The sequence below is a fragment of the Plectropomus leopardus genome, chromosome 16 (genome assembly GCF_026936395.1).
Source record: "Plectropomus leopardus strain MGB_pleo_1.0 chromosome 16, ASM2693639v1, whole genome shotgun sequence".
NCBI lineage: Eukaryota > Metazoa > Chordata > Actinopteri > Perciformes > Serranidae > Plectropomus > Plectropomus leopardus.
Genome location: NC_142191.1, coordinates 10218563 through 10232542, shown reverse-complemented (window position 1 = coordinate 10232542; position 13980 = coordinate 10218563). Strand labels below are relative to the sequence as shown.

The 13980-nt window shown below is 38.5% G+C and overlaps 1 long non-coding RNA gene across 1 annotated transcript in view; it reads right to left on the bottom strand.

The window, feature by feature from the left end:
- LOC148186829 (uncharacterized) overlaps positions 1–12939 on the bottom strand; it is a 28204-nt gene extending 15265 nt beyond the window's left edge. Inside the window, exons 1-2 of the long non-coding RNA XR_015779150.1 lie at positions 12832–12939; positions 10137–10183 (exon numbers count right to left, since the gene is read on the bottom strand). This is a non-coding gene — a long non-coding RNA (uncharacterized LOC148186829). The remainder of the gene's footprint in view (positions 1–10136; positions 10184–12831) is intronic.
- Between the last annotated feature and the right edge of the window lie 1041 nt (positions 12940–13980).

Sequence of the window (13980 nt, the reverse complement as noted above, 5' to 3'; positions counted from 1 at the left end):
CATTAAAGTGGCAGCGGAACAATAAAACTGTGAATGTGTATTTTTTTTCTTTAAAAAAGGAAACGTATTAGTCAGTCACTCATGTGCCCTTTCAAAATAATGTTATTAATAAGGATGTGCTTTTCTTTCTCAGTAATCAAGGTTAACCAATATGGTACCAGCCAATAACACACAACACTACACTACAGCGAGGTATAAAAAATACACCATACACCATAACATACATTTCCTGCTGTTCAGATACTATTTATTGCCCTGTTCTTGGTATTATTTGGCCTGTTAACATGCTGTGACTTTGCAGCGTTTTCATGTCACTGATCTTGAAGCAATAATATGCACTTTTCTGGTTGCAGTGCTGTTTTTTTTAGTAAGTTTTAAGTAATAATATTGCAATGTTTTTTTTTTCAATGTGTCCATGTGTTGTATACATTTTGTGAAATAAAAATCAAATGTGGTAATTTATCTTATGTGTGAAACTTGAACTAATGACTAAGGACAAAATCTGGACCCTGTGACTGGAGCAGTTGGGAACCACTGATCTATACTAAACCAAAACACATGCTATAAATGTTTGCTATTTCCAACCCCATTAGTGGTGTCAAAATACAGTCTGACTCAGATGGCATCACAGATAACAGATTTCATTACATTCTTCTAAAAGCTGTCGTCAATCTTGCTTTGGACCAACATTTTGGGCAGTTGGTTGACCAGCTGACTCAATGGCAACACCATCCTTACACTTTCACTGCCTGAGCAAATAAATTTGGGAATATGATAAACAAGTTTATAATATATTTCTCTAGATTTGAAGCTATCATATGAGAACCCCATCTCAACAAAGTTGCTAACTGTCTTCAAAGTGCAAAATATCGACATCATGCTGCTTCTCAAAGGCTGGGAATACTAATTATAAATCAAACATACTTCTATTGCCAAGTACTGTCTGTGTCAACTTATTTCAATCAACAGGTACAGTGATAAGATGGAATAGAGTCCGCACACTGAGGAGCTCCCCTCCCTACATTTTGGTTTATCTTGGATCCAGCCCCCACTATGGGATGTGTGTGTCTTTTTGAATCTCTTTACAGTGATAAGATGGCCCAAAAGTATAAAAAAAACTACCAAAAACTAAACTTATACTTGAGGAGTTGTATTTTTCTTATTTTTTAAAAGAAAATAAATTATTCTTTATGCAAGTATTAGAAGTTGGGGTTAGTATGTTGACTACTAGAAGGGGGTTAACAATCCCATCATAGTGACTATTGTTAATGAGCACATACCAAAAATATACTCTGTCCTTTCTCATCCTTCTTACTGTCCCTGCAGATGTATACTTTGTGTCATATTTCTCTGTTATTTACGTGTTTGAGGGGTGTTTTGGAGTCCTGTCAAAAGCAGCCAATTGTGCCTATGCAGTTTTAATAGATGGAAAGATTTATTGAGTCCATGTTTGCTATGGGTCCTAATTTAAATATCACACGCTAAAAGGGAAGTTAGGGGCACTCAGTCAATTATTACGTAAGTAATTATGTTTTGAGAAGAACAACAAGAACAGAAGAATGATATTTTAACATTTTGCTACGAAGGTTGAAATCTGTAGTCTTTGTATGTTAAAAATATTGGTCATATGAGGATTAAACATTGCACAAAAGAGTTAACCATAACCCTGCATCCAAAGCCATTTCTACTTTACTGGAGAATCCGTCTTGTTTGTTCCTGCTATTGCTGCTGCTGCTGTTTACGAATTCACCAGTGTAGCGAAAGTGATCACATGCGGGCGACATTAAGCCTCCAAATTAGAATAAATCAGGGCATAAATAATGCAGGCTGTTGTTCTGTTAGCAAGTTTTGGTTTGCAAAGTACATTCTGTAAAACTGTGTCCCGTATTGTCACTAAATGGAAACACAACTTGCCCGTGATGTTTATGTTCTCCTCTAACGTACAGAGTACACCCATGTACTTATGCAAACAACTGGGGGCCTGCGCATGTGTACAATGGTAACGTGAGTCCGGTGTTCATTCATCCACATTACACACATCGTTTCCTCCACTGTGTTTATTCTCTGGCTCCATGCTGACCCACACCCGCAAATCCAAAACCAAAACATTTACCCCCCTCTCCTTCCTCCCCTTTTTACTAAATCCTCCCCTCCAACCTTTATACCTGTGCATAAACCGCTGTACCTCACCATCAATAATGACGTCATCACTGTTATTTCAGTGTTTGTTTGTTTGAGTCATGTATGACTTAATACGTAAACACAACTTAACCATTTGAAACCTGGATTGACAAAAACATTCTGTCAAAAACATGTGAGGGAAAAAAGCAATCAGCACTTTGTATGAAATGTCAAGCAATTGCAAACAAAAAAAATGTGAAAGGTGACAAAAAAATGACCTGGAAATTAGCTTTAAAAAGAGAGAATCACTAAAAAATGATCAAATGACTTAAAAAAAAATATCGAAAAATGTATATTTCTAATTATTGTAATGTATATTTGAAATTAGGTACAGAGAAAAAATTGCTATTCTTATTTACATGTATTTTTTCAATTGTTTTTTATCACTTTTTTTCCAAGTCATTTTCTGTTTTAATTGTCTTACTTTTTCTTTTTTGAGATATTTTCAAGTTATTTTCATCTAGAATTTTACTAATCTCTTGGTAACTTGGGGTCATTTCTTTCTGTAGTTACACGTTGCCTTTTTTCCATGTTTTTGTGAGATATCAAGCCAATTTGCTCAGGTTTCAAAGGGTTAATAATCTATGCGAACTCCAGGAGGATAGATTTTGGTATGGATACAGAGATCGAATCGATACCTGACATCCTCAAGTGAGGACACTAAGTACTAAAAAAACACTACAGTGATTGCACAAGCAAAACAGGTCCAAAGGATGTGAAAGTTTCTGTTATTGTGCAACTCTGCCAATCAGATGAGACCAGTGAGGGGGAGACTGAGGTCAGACTGAGGGAATAAGGTCAACTGATTGAAATTCTTGAGTGGAAAACATGTTTAATGCTGCGTGAGTGTCAGTCAATGTGCTGTGGAAAACACTGCACAAAAACAAAGGTTATGGATGTGATGTGAAAGCTTTACATCGTTGCATCAGGTCATTTTTTGCAGAAAAATATCATGTGGTGTGTGTTTGCATCTGAGCTGCAATACAAGTAGATTGGGTTTTATAGCCCTTTTAATTCATAGTGGTCATTACACCGGGGGGCAAGCTGTTTTAATACATCGTTCCTACAAATACCTACGAAAAGTAATACACCACAAGTTGTATAAAATCCATGTAATTGGGAAGGCTGTGATCATGTGACAAATGTGCTGATGGGAGGAGGAAGAAGTATAAAGAGTCAAAGTCTGCACAAGGAGGCAGGTTGGGGTGGTGGATGGGACAGCAAACACAGGACTTTCCCCAGTAGACTGGAGTTTGTGTCCCTTGTGACATCAAGTGAATTTTGGGTTACTTTATTGTATTTTTGCATTTTTGGACAGTTTTAAGTTTGGACAACAATGGGGGTCTATGTCAGTGATACCTCACTAGTTGAATTTCAGGGGTCATTATAACAAAATGAATATTGTGATACACACATTTTTTCAAGAAATACGGTAAAGTTTTTCATCCTCATGACTTACAAATTATTGAAATTAAACTGTCTCATGAGGGAATTACTTATATTTGGCAGACCTTATTCATATATTTCCCTCTTGTTGCCCACTTCTCAGTTAATTGGATGATTTGGCATGAAGTATTAAAGCGTGTGTGTATCGGTCCTCTGTGCATGTGTGTGCATGCATTGCGTAACCCTCTTGTTTGAGGAGTGCTTGAAAAGGAAGCAGAGCACTTGTCCTAGGGTGCTGTGAGCCGTGCCACTGAAACCAACTGTGGGCTTAAATAAAGGGAAGAAGAGGGAGAGATGATGATGATCTAAGAGAGACAGAAAAAGAAAGAGGGCTGTGTAGATGCACAGCGGGGCCTCACAACACCCGTAGGCCAGCCATCTATTGGCCCACTGAGATGCTGTGCTCAGGATGCAACAAGACTAGCTGGGGAGACGAGGAGAGGAAGGGGAAGGCGGGCAGGGAGCGAGGAAGTGGTAGAGACAGAAAAGACTGAGCTGAAGACTTGGGCACTTCTGAGAAAAGATTAAAAAAAAGTACAAGATAAGCAACGGATGTGAGTCACATCACTTTGTTTCACTGAAATCTGTCTAGTCAACAATGTGTTTTGTGACATTCAAAAGGTTCGCAAAAGGCCCAATCAGAAGCTGGTGTCTTTTAAATAATATTACTCAGAGGAATTTGATAAGTTTGCATTGAATAGACCTGCAAGGTTTTCATATAACAATTGGCACAGCATACCCATGTTATTAGTGACATCCTTCATACTAAGATTTCACATGAAAGTTTCAAAACCAGAGGAAATGAAATCTCTACATCATTTTACTTCTACTGGCAGTGTGAGGATGATGGTCAGGCAGCTGGTCAGCCAACTCAAAAACACTGGTCCAGAGCAAGATCTCTACACCAGTAATGGCCTGATTGCAGCATGATCTGATCAGTACTCATCGTATTTTGATGCTTGGGCAGAAGCCTAAGGCATCAATATAATGATGCTGGGGCCACCTTTTGCATTATTTTGTTTTTGATCGGCAGCCACGCTGATTTGCATTACCATTGTCAGTTTTAAAATACCAAGCCTGGCCATGCCAGAAAACTCAACATTTCCTAACTTTGCCGCTTCACTATAAATAAATATAGATCACATATAAATAAATATCACAATAATGTGAGACTTTTATTGTGAAAAATTTTATAGAAAATGAAATATGTTTATCACCGACTTTGGGGAACTTTGTTGGTTCCTTTGTTAGGAACTTTTTGCTTGTTTTGTCACTCAAAACAAGCACATTATGAGGTGACTTCCAGCTCACTTGTTAGAGTGTGCGCCTCATGTGGCTGCCTGGGTTTGAGTCCATCCTGTGGCCCTGTGCTGTGTGTCATGTTCCTATTCATTCATTTTTTTTATGATTTTAAAAAATACAGGTAAATTGCCCAATCTGGTAAAAAATAGTAAAATTTACAAAAAATCATCCAGGACCACTGAATGAAAGCCTGGTATTATGGGATGCATGCTTTTATGCTGGAATGGAAATGGGATTAAAAAGAGAAGTAGTTTTAATGGGTTTCAATGGTACAAAAAATGTACCAATAGTGTTAGGAGGGAGTTTTTCATTTATACAGTGTATTATAGACATATTATATGAACTGAGGCTGAAATCTAAAGTAGAAAAACAAAACAAACACCTTTGCCAAAATGTATGCAATATGCATTAACACAGCCAAAATGATCCAAAAATTAAAGTTAAGAACAAAAAATGTACCAATAGTTGCATGAGGGTTGTCGTCATCACTACACAACACTGCATTACGCTGTTAGGATGCAGAGGCACTGTTGGACCTCAGCGGGAGAGCACAATGTAAAAGCAAACATATAAGGGAATTAAAGGAGTTGATATGGTACTTTTCTTGGTTGTTCAGTGACAGGGCTAAGGTGGGGCTAAGGCAATTTCTGGTAGGGCTGTAGCCCAACCAAGCTCTACCCTGCCATCGCCTATGACCAGGCCAGGTGTAAATGTATGCTCCTTACTAGCACTTGGTCTTTTCAAAATAGATTTCCATTTAGAAAGTTTGTGACCCAGTGGCCTACTGACCAGTGCAAACTTTCTAATTTTTTAGCCTAAAAGTACACTAAAATATGTTACTGAAAACATTTGAGGTGAGAAATAGGAAATGGAGTATCAGAATCTTGATTCATATTTGATCAGCGTTGCCAAGTTCCACAGTTTGACAAAAGTTCATAAGCAGAGATTGACAACTGTATTAGAAACTCCTCCACTGATTGTTTTCCACAGTAGATTTTAGTAAATGGCATTAAGAGCACTGTGGAGAGTCAGAGGAGCTTTTTTTTTTAATTTGTCTCATGGTACTACTGTGTGAATATAGTGTCAGTTTCACATATGACAAAAAGTTTTTTAATACAAGTTACCAATTGTAGCTTTAACTTGTATTGCTGCTTACTCTGTCATTAATATTTGATGTTGTAGAGAAATACTGACTATTTGAAACCAAGTTTTCAGCAGCTTTAAGTCTTGTTTATGCATCGGTTTATTTTGCTGCATAAACTCTTGCCATATGAAGAGTATCTGCAGCTTGCAGGACACACAGAATCTGTCAGTATAGCCAGTTAAGCCACATTAGCAGCAGAAAATCACCGGCAAGGATGTACTGTGCATTTCCTATTTCCGTCCCACATTTCCATATTGCACAGCGTAATCAGTTTAAACACAGTCTCCTGCCTCGGAGGTTTGGTGCGGTGCACTTATTCTGTTCACAACTTTCCTGTGGGAGTTCAAGATGAACAAAGCTGTCTGTGGTTCTTATTTCACTGCATGGAGCTGGTATGGGTAGTGTTGGGATTTTTATGTGTGTATGAGTGAGGGCCTAAAAGAAAAACTCAGAAAGGCAGGGCAATAGTTGGGAATGACTTTACATTAATGATCTATAAAAATATATTATTTTACATCTGCTCGCAGTGCCTTAACCCCCATGCAAATTATTGCAATCAGAGGTGTGGATGTGTGCCGCTTAAGATTAGTGGCTCAAACAGCAATGGGACCTCAATGAACCGCTAAAAACACCCAGGTCCGGCGCCACAAACGCTGAAGAAAAATGCCCAGATGTGCTGCTAAAATCACCAATGTTAAGCAAAACAACATCCAGCTTTGGTGCCACAAAGGCATCTGGGAAACAGTTCTGGAAAGCCCAATGTGCCGCTAAAAACACCCCGTTTCAGTAAAGAATAACACCCACATTTGGTAGCACAAATGCAGCTGGAAAATCAGGGATGAGCAGGTGAAAAACACCAAGGTTTAGTGCCACAAACGCTGCTGGAAAACAACCCAATGTACCACTGAAAACGCAGGGGTTTGGTGACAAACATACCAACATTTGGTAGCAAAGAAAGCCACTGGAAAAGCAAGGACAAGTAAAAAAGCACCCAAATTTGGTGGCTCAAATGGCATTAGGAAAAGCTGCCACGTGCCACTAAAAGCACTGCCAGATTGGGTGCTATAAACACTACTGCACCACGACAGTTACCAAAAGACATACAATGTTGTTTGTTGGTTTTGAACAGTGGTCTGAAGAAATTACAGGTTAAATAAGTTACTTACAGTGGTTTAGTTGCACCAACCATCCATCTTTTAAATTTTACCAGTGATTCCCCTTGTGAGGAACTGGGTCCCACAGATTATGAATTTGCTAAAAGCCGAGATAAGATCACCACACAGAAGCAAACAAAAGGCACAAATATGTCTGACTCTGGGAAAGTGGGAAAACCCAAAACTGAACTATCTCATTAGAACTCCTTTACAGAGTTTTGTATTCGCAGCATAATAAATTCTGATTACCAAATGTCCTTTGAGTAGAGAACTGGTGGGATGCTTTACGCAAAAGGAAAACCAGCTTTGATCATATCGGGACTTACACTCCAGCCAACGCGCCTGGGACACGAAAAGACTCATTGTCCCCCCGCGAAGCAGTCAGATATGTGACGGCATAAGGCTAATTAATGAAATTAAATCACATCATTTTAATTTCCCCTGGGAGTGTTTAGTTGCAGATTGTGCACGGATGTGTGTGTGTGTGTGTGTTTGTAATAATGGACATGGACAAGGCCACCGCAGCAGAAGAATCCCCGGAAAGTGTCCCTTTCTCTCTACACTGAGCCAGGAAATGCACTGAGACAAGGCCCTATTGTCGCTAAAAGCTTGAACGAGGCGGCAAGGAGTGTGTGTGTCACTTTGTGAGCGCATGTGTGTGTAGGGTCAATGCACTTTTGAAATAATAGTATTGAACTGAATTGGCCTTGTGCTTACTTAAAAGGTAAACATCAGGTGTGTTATGAAATGTTATGGCCTACATTTTAGGTCACTGAATGGAATAACAATTAGATGCATATAAAGTGGATGAATGGATAAAACAAAAGATGAATGGACAAAAATATGCAGGTTTGATCTAGTTGTGTTAGGAATTTTGTAGTGTTCATTATTTATGACACCCATGCAACAGGGGATCAGTGTTGTCAGACAGACCTGGTTGTACTGTCGGTCATGGACAGGAAGCAAATGTAAACAGACGGCGAGGTCACATGGCGCCTCTTCTGTCATGTGCCAGGAAGGGTCGGATAGTCTTTGTGTAGTTAGGTGTGTTTGATCTTTTGTGGCTGTATTCCCAGAGGCGGTGTGTCACCGGCTAACCAATAAAATGGCAGGAAAAGGTGCAAGCCCCAAAAACAAAAGATGAGCAGGGTGAAGACGCAAAAAAAAAACAGGGAGGTGAGGTTAAGTGGGTGGGTTTGTCCGACAGCAGGGGTGAGCGATACTGATGGAGAATTCTGGAAGTTGACCTTTAGCACTTTATCCCTATTACACAATTACAAACAGCATAACATAACATATCAGTTTAAAGTTTAATCACAAAGCTTTGCTGAGTCATATAAATATCTTGTTTTTTATATTTATCAATATATGATTTTCATAAAAGGTATTCAGTTTGCTGCTGAATTAGCAGGTAGAGCTCTTGCAGAAAGTACTGGTTAAAGTAAAAATGAAAGAAATATGAATTTCCAAATATATTCTAAACTGCTTCAAGCTTGTTTGTGTAGTGTACTCGATTATACTGCCGAGGTTAGAGGCCTTAGAGATGTCTCTATGTGTGAATCTTTGCAAAATGGTGCCATAAGATACTTTCTGGGTGTGCATAAATATGCACCACAACTGGCTATAGTAGGAGAAATGGGAATCATGTGATTGTGACGAACGTTGGAAAATATGTGAAATGTCCCAGGGATGAAGTTTTTCTGTAGCCTTGGAAGTTAGCTTAAATGATACTTAAATGTTTTGTTCTTCACAAATTAGTACACTGGTAAGTATTTTGATGCCTAAATGCAATCACAAGCAGTAAAAAGCTATTGTTAGGCTATAAATAAACTACATTATGGAAGCACAACTTAATGACGCCACCACAACGAGACTGGAAGTCGTGGAAGTCAGTCATGTTCTGCAGCCTTCTTTAACCACTTGCCAGCAACCACCTTTTTTAAGACGCATCAAACATTCAAGTTTGCAGGTGGGGTTTACTGATGAATTTTATGTCATGGGACAAAATGTGAAAGTCTCTTGAGCTTGTGTTAATCACAGACCTTATTTTCAGGCTTCTAACCAAAAACCTGTTTAAAAAACCCATTGACAATGACGAGGGAACCGGAGGAGCTGGAATGCTAACTCATTCTCTACAGCTCAATTATGGAAGTGGTTAATTGATGAATGAAAGTAAGTTGACGCAAATATTTATCTGAGATAAACAAACTATTGGTTGGATACGTGCACATTGTTTTGGAACTTGTGGTGTTATTGATGCTCTTTTAAACAACAAACAGGTCAATATTGGTTTCTTGGTTATATAATCTGTGTTTGCACAGGACAAAGGGCACTGGGCTGATGTATTTGGCCTAAACAGAACTGCGTATTTTTAATTTAAAACTGGATATATTATGGTGTATACAGCTTGTCTAAAAAGCAAAGATCTCTGTATGCTCAGTGGATTTCTGGTATTTTACCTTCAACTGTTGAAAGTTTAAAAGTGGATCTTGTTGTCTAAATGTGGGCGTATTGCCAAACCTGCCCATCGGGCCCAGAGCCTCCATATGAAGCTTCTGTCTTGTCAAAGGGTTTAGTCAGTCATGTGGATAACAGGGCCCTTCCTAAAAAATAGTCCTAAAAATAAAAACTGATGGAATAGGCTAAACATTCATTTTAAAGATGTCACATGTTTTGGGTTTTTTTGGCCCACTGTTGCAAAGAAAAAAACAGTTTGCCTTCCATTTTCCTCAGATCCTGGCAAATAATCACATTAACGTCTGAGTGTCAATAATGAAGATCAACACACTCACTTTTGGTCTCCCACGCATTTACACACAGCAATAGCAGTAATGTATTCTAGGCAAATGGTCTAGACTAAAAAATGGGAAAGGAAAAACACTGTTGTCATAATATAAACCACAACAAACCTCATGTTGCCGGCTCGTGGACATGGCAGCTCTGACGACGTTTCTTACTGTGGAAAAGAAAATGACTATCAGACCTATCCAAACAAACTTGTAAAACTTTAGAAAAGCAAACTTTCTACACAATGATGTGGGCTTTCTAACAACCATAGTTACCTTTTGGTAACTTGAGATAGCTACTGATAGCTACCAGGTTTTGCAAGGGTTGACACACTTTTTTTGTGCCATAAATCAAGCATTTATTTTCCCAGGAAGTCACACCTGACAGCAGACATGAATAGTGAAAACAAACCCTATAAGGAACCAGTTTAAACTATTCCATAATTTTACACCACAGATTGAAATACAGTGTAATGGCTATGGGAAAATGACATCATCAGCGTTTAAAGACTAAGTGGAAGCAATGTTCAAAAATGAACCAATTTAAAAAGATGTACAAGGATATGATTTTCATGAGGTGTGTGGGTGAAGAAGGGGTTTGACAGTCACCAGGTGTTTACAGGGATTATTGTATAATTATTTATTTTTTTACTATTTTGTAATTTTTCCTTTTTCTGTCTCTTCCTCTTTTTCTCTAAACAACAATGTAAACACATTAACAAATAGTTACACAATGGTCTGTATAGTAAAGTTTATACAGTTTAGGAATATTCAAATTATTTAAAAATGGAAGCAAGTCAATTATTTTTCAATAACTGATGGAGAAGGGGTGGGACTTAATATGTTTGCACTCTTCCCACTCCTTTTCGGACATGTCTGTATGTTTGTGTATGTTTACATGTTTATTCTTTCCTTTCCTTTTTTTACATTTTCAAAATAAACTCAGATTCATTCATTCATTGTGCAAACAACATTTACCTCATAATGACCAGTTAAAGCAAAAAAATATTTTCACCTAAAACATTTGGGTTGGCTAACATGTTATAATATCAGGGATTACTATATCTGTATCTTCCTCATGCTCAGTCAGTCATAACCCTTAATACATTTTCCTGTGTTTCTTTGCCCTTTACCTCTTCACAGAGACTGCGCAGGTACATGGCTCCATTTTTCCATTTATCACACTCCACCACTTTTAAGTGAGAGGACTGAGAAGAGGCTCAGGCTATAAACTGGAACGTGAGCAAGACAAAGGTTTCAGGCAGGAACTGAAAACTAAAACACTAACTGGTAGCTAAGGTTTGTTTTATTCTTCTATATGTGCATATTTTTGTGTATGTGAGTGTGCAGATGAATGCTCACCTGGACTACGGCCGGAGGAATCAGAGGCCAAACTGGGCCATCTGGTCCTACCGCCAGGAATTGACCAGTCAGCATTAAGTATGCAACTCTCCCTACTCTCTCCCTCTTATGCACACACATATCCACCCACGCACTGACAGACAGGCCTCGGCTCTGTGCGGTCTCAGCGGAACTCTGATGGCCTTTGTGAGGCAGCCATGCTGGAGGCGACAGGCCGCGCACACTGTTCCACCGTGACATGTTGGCTTCGTTATTTCTGCTTTCAGGGGAGGATTTGGTGTCATCCTTCTCCCTCTGCGTGGAAAATGAAATCAAGCCTCGTGAGCCTTTTTCCACTGAGACATTAATGCCATGAAGTATATTTTTAAAGAATCTATTGTGGGGAATTTGAATTCATGTATCCATGGGTGTACAGCAGAGAAGCCCAGATTGAGACAGTGTAAGGACAAATGTTATTCTCGTCCAAGAAATGTCAAGAAATGTTGGTTTGGATCAGAATGGAAGGATTTGGTTGCACCAGCTATTCATTGCTCAAAGTAGAATAAAATGTGCCAGTATCATCACATGTTGGCATATGTATGCAAAACAATCATTTCATTAGTCAATTTGCAAGTTGCAGGTGAACAACATTAATCACGGTGGTGGCGGTAGCAGCAGGTGGTTTCGCTGCTTTTTGCTGCTAGTAGCTGCATTACGATTAGCTTGCTGCTCCTGGTCTGCATTAAGTGACATAGAATTTTACTTTTGAAGCTCCGTTGTGTCATCTTCCGTGTTCTCCTTGTGTCGCTCCATTGGAGCCACGCAACCATTATTGTAGTGTAATGCAACTTAGACTACCTACAGAACAACAGATGTCATTTAAACATCGTCTATAAGCTTTAGCATCTAAATTTCGACATTTTTGTATTATAAATTTGACGAAAGTCATACAAACAGCATATTATGTGTAAAAATTCATAGTTAGGCCGTTTTCTGAGTTAACGGTTTTTCCGATTAAGTTGTAGGCCATATGACAGTGTTATTCCAATTTTAGGAGCATTTTTCGGGCATGTAAACAGCCAAATTCTGAATATACATCTCAACTGTTTTTTTCAGGAGTGTTCATGGAGTATCTATTTTATTGGTCATGTATTGGTCAATATTGTCTTTTTTGAAAATAAGGGCAAAAAACTGACTATTTTGAGCATATATAGAGCTATAAATAAAGATCTAGTTTGTGTGGTTCAACACTTATGATTTAATCTTGAAGGCTAATTAAAGCAGTCATGACATCACAAAACGACACAAAGATCTAGGCAAATCTCAAAACACCTAAAAATAAGTCTAAAAGAAATAAGATTTTTTTTTAAGAATCTGATTATCTTGATTAACTGGCTAACTCTTCTACCTCGCATCTGCTCACCTTTGAAGATTGAGTGACTCCCAGTGAAAAGACCCCTGAACCAAATATACTCACCTGAAAGGTCAACTGTCTGCTTCCATTCAAACTCTTTAATTAAGGCTCAATAAATCCAGGCCAAGCAGTCACCCAGGGCCACAGTCTTAGTGCTGAACAGATCCAGATCTGAAATACAAAGATGAGAGACGATGAATATAGAGAGCATGAAAGGAGAGTTAAATAATATTCTTTTATATTTAGCAGACAGTTGTTTGATGGGACAAAGACAGCAGCATGAACAGTTGAGGCTATTTTGTCAGGCTTTAAAAAGGCATTGAGAGGTTGTTCAGTTCACCTCCACCTCCTCCACACCATTCATGCAGTTATAAAAAGGCCAAAACCATCACATAATACAGGTTATCACCACACTTATTGACACAGTATAATAGTATGAAATGCACTATATAAGAAGAACGAGGCATGGGATTATGTGAATGACATTCATCATAATGTCAAACACTGACTGTGAATTATCTACTGCAGATCGTCCCACATTGAGCAAAAAAACACTCACACTCCAGATGAGTGATTACCTGCATGACGGCCTACATATACAAGTCTCAAAATGTCCGTTAGGTAACCAAGAGAGAGGCAGTATCAAGCACATTGGCCTACAATTCTGGTGACCCCTCTCACTCTACTTCAGCAGAAGAGCATCTAACAGGAATAAACACTAGGCAATTATTCCTGATGGTTGGTATGACAACCTGAACAATTCGGACAAAGATTTATTTATTTTTTATGAAAAATGTCACGCTATAAAGAAATCAGCAAGACAGAACAGCTGGTTGCATGAAAAACAAAGTTTTTCTGGGGTGTGTAACTGTTATACAATCATTTTGTATGTGATGTTTCCTTTAGGGACACTTTAGCAAAGTTCTGATTTGACATTTTTACATATTTTATTTCATCTGCATCACATTTGTGCATGTTATATTTTACACACACAGAAAACAAAACAAAGATATGCTCTCTTTATGTAACCCGAGTGCAACATTTCCAGGACAAGTGTGTCATTTTGCAGTAAAAACTTGCATGCTACCAATATCCAAACCCGCTGCAACAACACCCTTTTTCTAGTAGTCAGAGAATGATTTTAAAAAGGGTAAAAGTATCTCATAAATTCTTTTGTCTCCCTTTCTCTGGACTCCTCTTGTATTTCAGACT